Source organism: Saimiri boliviensis, chromosome 7, assembly GCF_048565385.1.
Source record: "Saimiri boliviensis isolate mSaiBol1 chromosome 7, mSaiBol1.pri, whole genome shotgun sequence".
Classification (NCBI taxonomy): Eukaryota; Metazoa; Chordata; class Mammalia; order Primates; family Cebidae; genus Saimiri; species Saimiri boliviensis.
In genome coordinates this window covers 37,617,084-37,629,179 of record NC_133455.1, presented here as the reverse complement: position 1 = coordinate 37,629,179, position 12,096 = coordinate 37,617,084, and the positions used below count along the sequence as shown (strand labels likewise).

The 12,096-nt window shown below is 41.4% G+C and overlaps 1 protein-coding gene across 1 annotated transcript in view; it reads right to left on the bottom strand.

Annotated features, from left to right (window-relative positions):
• Nucleotides 1–12,096, bottom strand: part of FGD6 (FYVE, RhoGEF and PH domain containing 6) — a 151,587-nt gene that overhangs the window by 129,706 nt on the left and 9,785 nt on the right. The gene's annotated exons all lie outside the window — the stretch shown is intronic.

Genomic DNA, 12,096 nt, shown 5'->3' with positions numbered 1-12,096 from the left:
CATGCAACTAGTAATGACAGGAACTATATTTAACGTGCTTTGAATATCAGCCACCAACTACTGGACTAAATGCAAATATGACGTAATTCAGTTTCCAACCTTTGTAACACCTATTACCTAACCATAAAAGCTTTCTTCTATTCAATAAGCTCTTCTTGCATGAAAAATCTGGGGTGTCTGAACATGCTCATTAATTTCTATTCATATCACTGCAGGTGTTCTCTGTGTTTTCCCTCTAGATAGTGAGCAAATTAGGGACAGAAATATTTTGTCCATTGTGGTCCCCTGGGTAGAAGATTCACAGACCCCTATAAATATTAATAATAAAAAAAATAGTGAAACCATGGCTCACAGCAAAGAACAACATAAACATGTTCTGATTAAAAATCAGTATGTCTGGCTGGGCACAGTGGCTCACCCCTGCAATCTGAGCACTTTGGGAGGCTGGGGTGGGCAGATTACCTGAGGTCTGGAGTTTGAGACCAGCCTGGTCAAGACAGTGAAAGCACATCTCTATTGAAAATACAAAAATTTAGCTGGGTGTGATGGCGGGCCCCTGTAATCCCAGCCACTTGGGAGGCTGAGGCAGGAGTATCGCTTTAATCTGGGAGGCAGAGGTTGCAGTAAGCTGAGAGCGTGTCACTGAAATTACATCTGGGCAAAATGGGTGAAACTCACCCTACCACCCCTGCCCCAACCCCACACCAAAAAAAAAAAAAAAAAAAAAAAAAAAAAAAATCAGTATGTCTCAGGATCAGAGAACTTGGTTCTAAACTTCAGTTTACCTACACAGTAGCTCTGTGCTCTTGGGCAAGTTATTTAACCTCATTCTTAGTCTCCTCATCTGTAAAAAAAAAAAAAAATAATAATATCTATCTTAAAAGATAAAAGGGACTAAATGTTACATGCAAGAGCTCCTAGCATTATGCTGGCATATAGGAAATACTGAGTAAATCCAAGCAATTACTATTAAGACTAAAATTCGTACTAAGTATGTGAACAGTACTTGTAATCTTTCCTATTGCCTGGTTTACAGACTTTTGGTGAGGTGGAAAAAAAGCTGGATTGATGGGGAGTCAGTTTGGGGAAAGAAAGTTTTGTTAACGTGTATTAGTAGCATCAGGTTATTTGTTTGCTGAACGTTTTTGCCTAGTTTGAATATTCACCTTGCTGAAATCACAATTTTAAAAATAACCACATAATTCTGTATTCATAGGCAGCTGTGTGCATGGCCTCCTTCCTGATAGCAGCAATAATACTGTTACAAGAGGAGAAAAAAGGGTGATGATGCCAGTAAACCTGAACCTTTGTCCTGAACAACTACAATCACTTTCGTCTTCTAAATTTTGTTCACTTTCTCTATAATGCTTCCACCCCAGCATTAGAAGCCCTAGGCTAGAGTGCCGGTTTTGGAATTTCCCATTTCTGTGGTGTGGGGAAAGTCAACAAGTCTTGCTGGGCTTTGGTTGCATTACTGCATGAAGAGACTGGACTGCATGATTTGCAATGATTCCTTTAGTTCTAAACTTTAATAATTCTATGACTATAGTTAACCTAAAATCATTAACAGACATTTAATTTCTAAATTTTTTCAAGCCACTTGATTATTAAAAAAAAAAAAAAGAAATCTTTATTTAATTTTTCTTACCCCCAAAATTCTAAAAAACTAAGATTTCAGAAACTTTTGCTATCAAGCGAATCATATCTGGGCTTCTAAATAATTTCATTATCTATCCCTGACTCCTTTCCCAGTAAGAAGGGCAGTAGAGACGAGCTGTGCTTTATCTGCATGTTTTTAGTGGAGCTATGGAAAGAAAAATTAAGTAGTGAAAAAGCTACCTTTTTTTTTTTTAAAGACAGAGTCTTGCTCTGCTGCCCAGGCTGGAGTGCAGTGGTTCAGTCTCAGCTCACTACAGTCTCTGCTTCCTGTGTTCAAGCAATTCTCCTGCCTCAGCCTCCCAAGTAGCTGGGACTACAAGCATGTGCCACAATGCCCAGCTAATTTTTGTATTTTTAGTAGAGATGGAGTTTCACCACGTTGGCCAGGCTGGTCTCAAACTCCTGATCTCAAGTGACCTGCCTGCCTCGGCCTATCAAAAAGTGCTGGGATTACAAAAAGTTATACTTTTACACTGAAATCTCTCTCTACTTGGGACTGTGGGATACAGCTAAGAATCAAAAGAAAGTCAGACAAGGTGGGGATAAGCTACAAATTATTCTTTCTTCATACATTTTGTCAACTTTCTTATTGACTTAAAATTATAGTTGCCAAACAATTGAAAATCAGAACTGCTTTTCAGATATAAAACAAAACCAAACAGTCTATTCTAAGTTTATGAAAAATCAGATCTACTCTTTAATTTGTAATGTTTCATATGATACTAACATATGCCAAAGTATGTCAACTGTTATAAATGTTATCAAGAAAAACTGACTTCAAAAAAAAAAAAAGATCTAAGTAAAACATGAAGTTTTCGACTGAATCCACAGGAGCTAAAAGAACAAGCAGTTATGCCATTTCAAACATAAAAAGCCTAAATGTGTTTGTTTTTCTTTTTATTTTCATGGAAACATTAGGGGGAAACTGGTTTTCTTTGTTCAGTGTTTATTATTTCACCTTTCCTGCATCAGAAACCAAAATACTTTGACAAATGGGAGAGTCTTGTAAACAGACCCTTGAAGATGAGGGCTCAGAACCACTAATCCATCGCATTTCTATCACTATTCATTTTTCATGAAATCACTTAACTACCATAACTCAATTTCTTTGCATATAAAAGGGTAATATAGCAACCTTACTCCAATTCATGCTTGTATGGAACCAAAAGGTATAATAAAGGCAAACAAGAAGGGCTGAGAAACCAGAGGAAGAAAACTGAAAGAAGACAGCTGTTCTTCCCAGAAATACAATCATCATATTTACTCTACTGATAGTCTATTTGGCCCTCCTATTTTTATTGCTCCAATGATAGATTAACCCTGCCTGCTGTCAGAACTACTTACAAATATAGTTTTTTTCCTCCAGAGATTCACAAACACAACTACCAGAAGCAGAGTAAACTACCAAAGTAGTTTTTCCATACCACCCAGAAGAAACTAGGCAGTTCCATTCCTGAACTTAAGACATTCAGCCTTAAAAAAAGGCCAGTACTTCTTTGTAGCTACCTATACCCAAATGTGCTACAACACGAACTGTTCTTTGTACTTAACATAGTTTTTAAAAAGTATTAAAATAGGCTGATATAAACATGCCTAGTCTGTTTAAAAAAAAAAAAAAAAATCCAAAAGGGCTCTCGCTAAAAACCAAATTTATTTATGCAATCCCAGGAATAGATGATTAATTTTTTAAAAATGTCTAGAAGAACACAAAAAGCTATCAAAAGTAATATGCAAGCACAGGCATTACTTATGAATATGTGAAACATGAACATACTCATTCCCTTCCATAAAGACACAAGCCCAGATCCGGAATTCCCCTGAACCACCTGGAAGATGGGGGAGATAAAGTTCATCTCCACCTCTTCATCCTGTTCCCTCCCCCTTGCTATTTCCCTCCTCAACACACTAACCTTTCCCTTCTTAAAGGCAACATGATTCCAGAGTCACAAAAGCCACTTATTTAACTTCACTACTGTTTTATTACTGTCAGTCTCATTTCCTATTACTTTCTATCACATTTTTCATTTATCAGAAGTTAAATATGTTCTTGTGGGTGGGCTGAGAAAGCGACTCCCACTCAGTTAAGACGACTGCAAAAATGCATTCTGATTTCCAAATACCCTACTACTAGGTTTCAGCCATTCACAGACTGAAGGATGACTGTCTGATTGCCTGATTACCTTTAAAGATCAGGTTGCGGCCGGGCGCGGTGGCTCAAGCCTGTAATCCCAGCACTTTGGGAGGCCGAGATGGGTGGATCACAAGGTCAAGAGATCCAGACCATCCTAGTCAACATGGTGAAACCCCGTCTCTACTAAAAATACAAAAAATTAGCTGGGCATGGTGGCGCGTGCCTGTAATCCCAGCTACTCAGGAGGCTGAGGCAGGAGAATTGCCTGAACCCAGGAGGCGGAGGTTGCGGTGAGCCGAGATCGCACCATTGCACTCCAGTCTGGGTAACGAGAGCGAAACTCAGTCTCAAAAAAAAAACAAACAAACAAATAAAGATCAAGTTGCCACAAGAAGTGCAAATGCTTAAGAGAATGTAGTGGGCCCTCCTTGTCACCCTCCCCACTTCTGCCCTTCCCAAAAGATTTACACTGGGGACATTTCACTAGAACCTAAGTCCGAAATTCACTTTACAAAGCAATGTCTGTCTCACTGACATAACTAATTCAAATTTTATAATAAAAAAAATCGTATCTTTGGCTACATTTAAGATTTTTAGGTCTTTATTATTCAAGAACTTGATGAAAACATGGCAATGGAAAACTAGTTAGCTCTAAAAATAATAATGCAACCTTTTATTCTCCCAAAGTGTACAAATTTCAGCTATCTCAAAACAATGTTTTACTAAGCTGGACAGAACACACACACACACACACACACACACACACACACACACACACACACAGTCTTCTTCCATACATTTTTGTAGCCCATTATTTTTTTCTTCCGTCTCTGACAAAAACATGCCTCTAAAAGTATATAGTGACATTCTACCACACAAAAGCATAAATATGGGCTGGCCTCGGTGGCTCACATCTGTAATCCCAACACTTTGGGAGGCCGAAGCGGGCTGATCACTTGAGGTCAGGAGTTCAAGACCGACCTGACCAACATGGTGAAACCCCATCTCTACTAAAAGTACAAAAAATTAGCTGGGTGTAATGGCAGTGCCTGTAATCCTAGCTACTCGGGGGGCTGAGGCAGAAGAATCTCTTGAGCCTAGGAAGGGGAGGTTACAATGAGCCAAGATTGCACCACTACATACCAGCCTCAGTGACAGAGTGAGACTCCATCTTCAGAAAAAAAAAAAAAAAGGATATACATGATAAAATATCATTTATCTGCTTTGGCAGAAAATGAGACCAAAGTAACACAGCTGGACAAAATACTGCAATTTAATTACTAATACTTAATTGATACTCTTCATAATACTTATTCCAAATATTTCCTTTTTTAAAAAAAAATTTTAGTTTTCTTTTTTTTTTTTTTTTGGTCATAGAGACAGGGTCTCACCACATTCCCCAGGCTGGTCTCAAACTCCTGGCCTCAAGCAATCCTCTTGCCTCAGCCTCCGAAAGTGCTGAGATTACAGGCGTCAGCCACCATGCCTGGCCCCTAATTCCTTATTAAAAGGAAAGAAGAAGAGCTCGATTTCCAAGAAAGAAAACCCAATGCTTCTGCTGCAATTTCAAATGCAGGGTAAGTATGCAAACAAACAGATTTGCCAGAACTGTGTGGCTTCGATTCTAACACGAGAAACACAAAGTTAAGGCATACAGATTTTTTATATTTCCTGAGCTGCCTCTGAAAATAACTTACAGGAATGGGCTGCTGTTGACTATCAGTCCCAACCCCCACCCTCTAACTGTGCATAATCTTATCTGTGCTATGACAACATGGAAATGTTCCTGGGCTGTTAATGTATACTCTAACCCTTACACTGAAATCCAATGATACCATGAGGTAGTTGGTAAATGAAACCAAAGAGAGAGGTCTTCTAGACTAGGTCTCATGATTTACAATGAAAATCTTATAACAGGACTTCTAATGTCATTTAGCAGCTCTTCAGGACTAGTCTCAAATTTAAAATGAGGAGAAACTAACAAAAACTTAGTATTTCCCTTTACCAGAGATGAGGGAATACTTTAATTCATTTAAAAGAAATACTTTTGAAGTTCAATTTATTTTGAATTCTGGTGCCTGAAGAAGACCAAAAGATAAATCCAAACCTGTCAAATGATAGGGACTTCTGGGCAAAGTTTCAAGGGACAACAATCTACATTCCTGATTCCACTTCCTCTCTTCTCTGTCCTCAGTTTGCAATCTGACTCCTTTTCCAACACCACCGCTAAAACTGCTCTCATCAACATTAAAAAACAACCTCCTAAACATCACATCTAATTATGCCCATTTAAAAAAGCCTTGGTTCAAGTGTTGCCATGTGGGGGATGTTTTCTTCAATACCCCATTAAGGGCACAACTCAGACAAAGACAACTAATTAGTAAAACCATGCACTATAAATTTCTGTCACCTCACTGGGCAGAAGTTCCTTGAGAGTAGGCATCCCTTTTCACCTTTGAAAATACAATGCTTGACATATGGTCAATATCTGTGGAATAAATAAACAGAGGGTTGGCTAGGTTACCTAGGAAAACCCAATTATCATACTTTTTCTTTGAAGTGTTTATAATAAGAACAAACTGAAACAACACAGGAAAAACTTGGAATGTTTCCAGAGAAAGTTTTCTTTATAGATTCAAGAAATCTGCCTCAATTTCAAAGGAAAATTCCAACATTTGGACACTGTCGTTTCACTGATTTGTCTATAACCCTTACTAAAGGCTCAAGGGCTCAAATTTTAGAAACTTCTCTCTGAACATCAAACTTTTTAGCTAAAAATAATAGTAAATGGGTACCCATCACCTGAATATCAATGAGATAGGAAGATCCTTTGCTTGCTGGCTGTTTTATGTTTATTATATCTGAAACATTTCAAGGAAGAGGTCTCATAACCATACCCCCAAATGTCAGAATCCAGAGTGGCTCACAATTGCACTACCAACAGACTAAATGATGACCTATCTGGAACACCTAAAGCTACGGTTTCTCCAGCCATGGGAACTTCCCTTCCAGTCTCCTCCATCTTCAGGTTTGGCTGTTCGTCCTTTCTCCTCTGGGGTTTCCCAGGGCCACTCCTTACACCCCCATCCAGTCTCCTCTTCCAGTTTCTCTATTCACTCTGCCAGGCATCAGAAACTCAATTAGCTGAATGAAGCAGTTACGAAGGAAAATGGGGAGAGAAAGAGAGAAGGGATTGGAATAAGGAGAAAAGGAGGGGGACCAGGCATGGTGGCTCACACCTGTAATCCCAGCACTTGGGGAGGCCAAGGCGGGTGGATTATGAGGTCAGGAGATTGAGACTATCCTAGGATAAGACAGTGAAACCCGGTCTCTACTGAAAAAAAAAAAAAAAAAATTTTAGCTGGGCGTGTTGGCACATGCCTGCAGTCTGAACTCTGAACTACGGGGGAGGCTGAGGCAGAATAGCTTGAACCCAGGAAGCGGAGGTTGCAGTGAGCCAAGATTGAGCCACTGCACTCCACCCTAGGTGACAGAGTCTCAAAAAAGACAGACAGAGAGAGAGAGAGAGAGAGAGAGAGAGAGAGAGAAAAGGAGGTAAAGAAACTCACTGCCTACTAATTCCTAGCCTCTACCCCACCCTTCCTCTTATCACTCCTGATGACTTTCAGTCTTCCTCACAGCTCACCCAGCCTCCAGTTTCCTCATTCTTCCTTAGTCATCTCATCCCTTCCACTAACCCTGGGGCCTCAGACCTTGTAGAATTCCTCTGAGATCCCAGGTGCTTAACCTCACCCTGGCTACCACCTCAGCCCCAGCTTGCATCACAGGGGCACACACGGGCATGTGCACGCACACACACAAACACAGTCAGAGAGAAAGTTCACCTCCCTTGGGCTGGGGTAGGGAGACGAGTGGAGGGGAAGCCAGGACAGTAATGGTTAATATAACCTGGGGGCTAAACTGGGGACTTTACCACCATTTCAAAACTGTTTCTTTAGGAAATACACTCTGAGCTCCAAATTATCATGAACTTTTGCAATACAATCCTATTAGGAATTGGGGGCTGCCTACAATTACTTCCTGATAAATTGTAAACATGTTGTTATAAATTTGTAAATGTTGGCCAGGCATGGTGGCTAATGCCTGTAATTCCAGCACTTTGGGAGGCTGAAACAGGAGGATCTCTTGAGCTCAGGAGTTTGAGACCAGCCTCTATGCCAAGAAACCCTATCTCTAGGAAATACAAAAACTAGATGGGCGTGGTGGCACATGCCTGTGGTTCCATGGGAGGATCACTTAATCCCAGGAGGTCAAGGTTGCAGTGAGCAGTGATGGTACCACTACACTCCAGCCTGGGCAACTAAGACCCTGTCTAAAAAAAAAAAAAAATGGAAATGGTAAGCACTGGATTTATGAAACATCTATATTCTAAAGAAAGCAACCATGTGGACTATACCCAAGCTTGTCAAAAGTCTGTTTACTAACCAGAACTTGGTTGGTCACATGTGTAGACTCTGTAAAAATCATGATTCAGTGAATTAGGGCCCTGACCCAGACTTTCTTCCCTGAAGGTTTAGAAACTAAGACACCCTTCTGATGATTCCAGCAGAAAAATCTTAAGCAGAGTTGATTTGTATTTTTTTCTTTTTTTTGAGACGGAGTTTCGCTCTTGTTACCCAGGCTGGAGTGCAAAGGCGCGATCTCGGCTCACCGCAACCTCCACCTCCTGGGTTCAGGCAATTCTCCTGCCTCAGCCTCCTGAGTAGCTGGGATTATAGGCACGCACCACCATGCCCAGCTAATTTTTTTTTTTTTTTTTGTATTTTTAGTAGAGACGGGGTTTCACCATGTTGACCAGGTTGGTCTCGATCTCTCGACCTTGTGATCCACCTGCCTCGGCCTCCCAAAGTGCTGGGATTAAAGGCTTGAGCCACCGCGCCCGGCTCATTTGTATTTTTTTCTTACCATTTTAGAACCCCAGTCAGTGTACTGGATTTTAATTATTCTAAGGCACAGATCTGTATTTTCAACAGACTACCAAACAGGATCTTCTCAGCTCACCTGAAATGTATGTCTTACTGTTCATTTATTTTATCTCAGTGTCAAGGTGTCCTCCTCAGGAAGGCTTGAATTTCCTTTCTCCTCTATTCAATGTTGTTTACAAGAGGAACAACCTCCCAGGCACTACTGTGATTCTGACCCTATGACTCAGGGCTTTTGATTCTGCTGGCACATTTTAGTAGTCTCAAGCCTGTTGCAGGCTCCCTACTCCAGGCCTAAACAAAAGTCTCCTTGGAAAGCGAAATTCAAAAGCAGAGCTCACCCAGCCTTCACCAGGCTGCCCTACTTGACAGCCTGTAACCTGTCCAAAGCCGCCCTTGGTTTCCTGTGGCCTCCAGAAAGAAATCTCCTTATGAATGCTGTCCAGCAACACTGGCTGGCTGTGTACATTAACCCCTTCTCACCAGCTTCCCCACATGGAGCAGCAGAGCCTTAATGACCTAAGAAGCATACCAGATAAAAAACAAGTTCCAGAATTGGCAGAGATAATGGTAAATCCTTAGGATTTAAACCTGATGGCCAGCAGAAAACACACCCCAATGGCCAAACCTCCAATTTCAAGACAAAATCGTACTCATTCACAAAGTGATTAAAAAAAGAAGAAGAAAATTTATCTTAGGCAAGGATAGTAGTATATTGTGAAGAAGCCAACCAAACTTATTACACATACAAATAATATGCAAAAGCATGTTAAAAAAAGAAAAAAGATAGTACCAATAAAATGAGTCCACAGAGAAAAGTAATCCTTAAAATAGATAATTCGAAATATTTATGTCAAGAACCAGGAGTGGTGGCTAATGCCTGTAATCCCAGCACTTTGGGAGGCTTAGTTAGGAGGATCACTTGAACCCAGGAGTTCAAGACCAGCCTGGGAAACAGGGAGATCCCATCTCTACAAAAAAATAATAAATAAAAATTAGCTGGGTATGGTGGTATGCACCCTTGGTCCCAGCAACTTGGGAGGCTGAAGCGTGGGATATCACTTGAGCCCAGGAGTTCCAGGCTGCAATAAGTCTTGACTGTACCTCTGCACTCCAGCCTGGGAGACAGACTGGGACCTTGTCTCCAAAGAGAAAAAAAGAAAAAGAAATATTCATGCCAAGGAACGGGCTTTTGCCTAGGTACTAATGTTCAGGAAGCAGAAATATGAAAACAGAATGTAGTCAGCTGTGAGAAAAATTAGGCAAAGGAGGAAAGTAGCCGTTTTTAGGCAAAAGGAGGAAGGGCAGAGAAGACTGACTATGAGTAAAGAAAAATACTATGAGAATACCTGACAGTTAAAGAAACTTTTTTTTTTTTTTTTTTTTTGAGATGGAGTCTTGCTCTGTCGCCAGGCTGAAGTACAGTGGCGAGATCTCCACTCACTGCAACCTCCGCCTCCTGGATTCGAGTGATTCCCCATGACTCAGCCTCTCGAGCGGCTTGGACTACAGGAAGGAATGCGCCACCAGACCCAGCTAATTTTTGTATTTTTAGTAGAGACAGGGTTTTACCTTGTTGGCCAGGATGGTCTCGATCTCTTGACCTCGTGATCCACTGGCCTTGGCCTCCCAAAGTGCTGGGATTACAGGCGTGAGTCACCACACCCAGCCAGGAACTTTAAATAATTTACTTAGTACACTGACTTGCTGGACGATTTTACTTATTCAATTCACTCAACAATGCTTTTCTCTGGAGCCCCTGTGACATAGTTTGGCTGTGACCCCATCCAAATCTCATCTTGAATTGTAGTCCCTATAATCTCCAGTGTCATGGGAGGGACCCGGTGGGAGGTAATTGGATCATGGGAGCAATTTCCAAGCTGCTGTTCTCGTGATAGTGAGTGAGTTCTCACGAGATCTAATGGTTCTATAAGGGGCTTTTCGCCCCGTAGTACTGCTCTTCTCCTTGCTGCCCCCAATGCGAAGAAGGATGTGTTTGCTTCCCCTTCTGCCATGATTGTAAGTTTCCTGAGCCCTGCCCCCAACCGCGCTGAACTGTGAGTCAATTAAACTTCTTTCCTTTATAAATTACCCAGTCTCAGGTATGTTTTTTTTTTTTTTTTTTTTTTTTTGAGACGGAGTTCCGCTCTTGTTACCCAGGCTGGAGTGCAATGGCGCGATCTCGGCTCACCGCAACCTCCGCCTCCTGGGCTCAGGCAGTTCTCCTGCCTCAGCCTCCTAAGTAGCTGGGATTACAGGCACGCGCCACCACGCCCAGCTAGTTTTTTTGTATTTTTAGTAGAGACGGGGTTTCACATGTTGACCAGGATGGTCTCGATCTCTCGACCTCGTGATCCACCCGCCTCGGCCTCCCAAAGTGCTGGGATTACAGGCTTGAGCCACCGTGCCCGGCCTCAGGTATGTTTTTATTAGCAGCAAGAGAATGGACTAATACGCCCCACTATGTGCCAGCTATTTTCTACAAAAGTCACATTTTGAGACTTGAATTTCAAAGACCTGAAGTCAGTAACCTAAGAATAATCTAAAGATTTCCGAAAAGGTCTGTGTGCCTTTTTGTTAAACACAAACAAACATTGGAAATACAACGGACAAGCTACCTATGCGACTATGGAGAGAAAAGGAAGCAGCTGCAGTGGTTGCTTCCTTTGCCTATTTTCATTCATTCTCTCTTAGACCCAATCAACATCTACTAATTGTCTTCTAGGTCTCTTGCTTGGCTTTATTCAGGACAAAAAGATGACTAGGATTCTTCATGGAGCTTAAAACAAAACAGAGAGCATCAGATATGCCAATAATTTAAGCATATCACAGCATAACCGGATGGTCAGAATAGGAAGTAAACACTTCTGACTAGGTAATTGTAGGAGCTTCACGAAACCAAAGACTCCTGAGGAGCTGGATCATCAAGGATGGACAAGATTTTAATAAGAGGGATGGAGTAGGTATTCCACAGGTACAAAGTGCACATACGAAAGTGAGAAACAGGCCAAGTCCAGTGACTCACACCTGTAATCACAACACTTTGGGAGGCAAAGGCAGGAGCATCGTGCCCAGGAGTTCAAGACCAGCCTGGGCATGACGGCAAAACCCCGTCTCTATAAAAAACACAAAAATTGGCCAGGTGTGGTGGTATGCATCTGTAGTTCCAGCTACTCAAGGAGGCTGAGATAGGAGGACTGCTTAAGCCTGGGAGGTTGAGACTGCAGTGAGCTATGATCACATCACTGCACTCCAGCCTGGGTGAAAGAGCAAGACCCCATCAAAAAATAAAAATAGATTTTAAAAATCAAATTTTTTAAAAAGTAAGAAAGAATAGTTACGTGTTTTCTACATTTTTCCTAT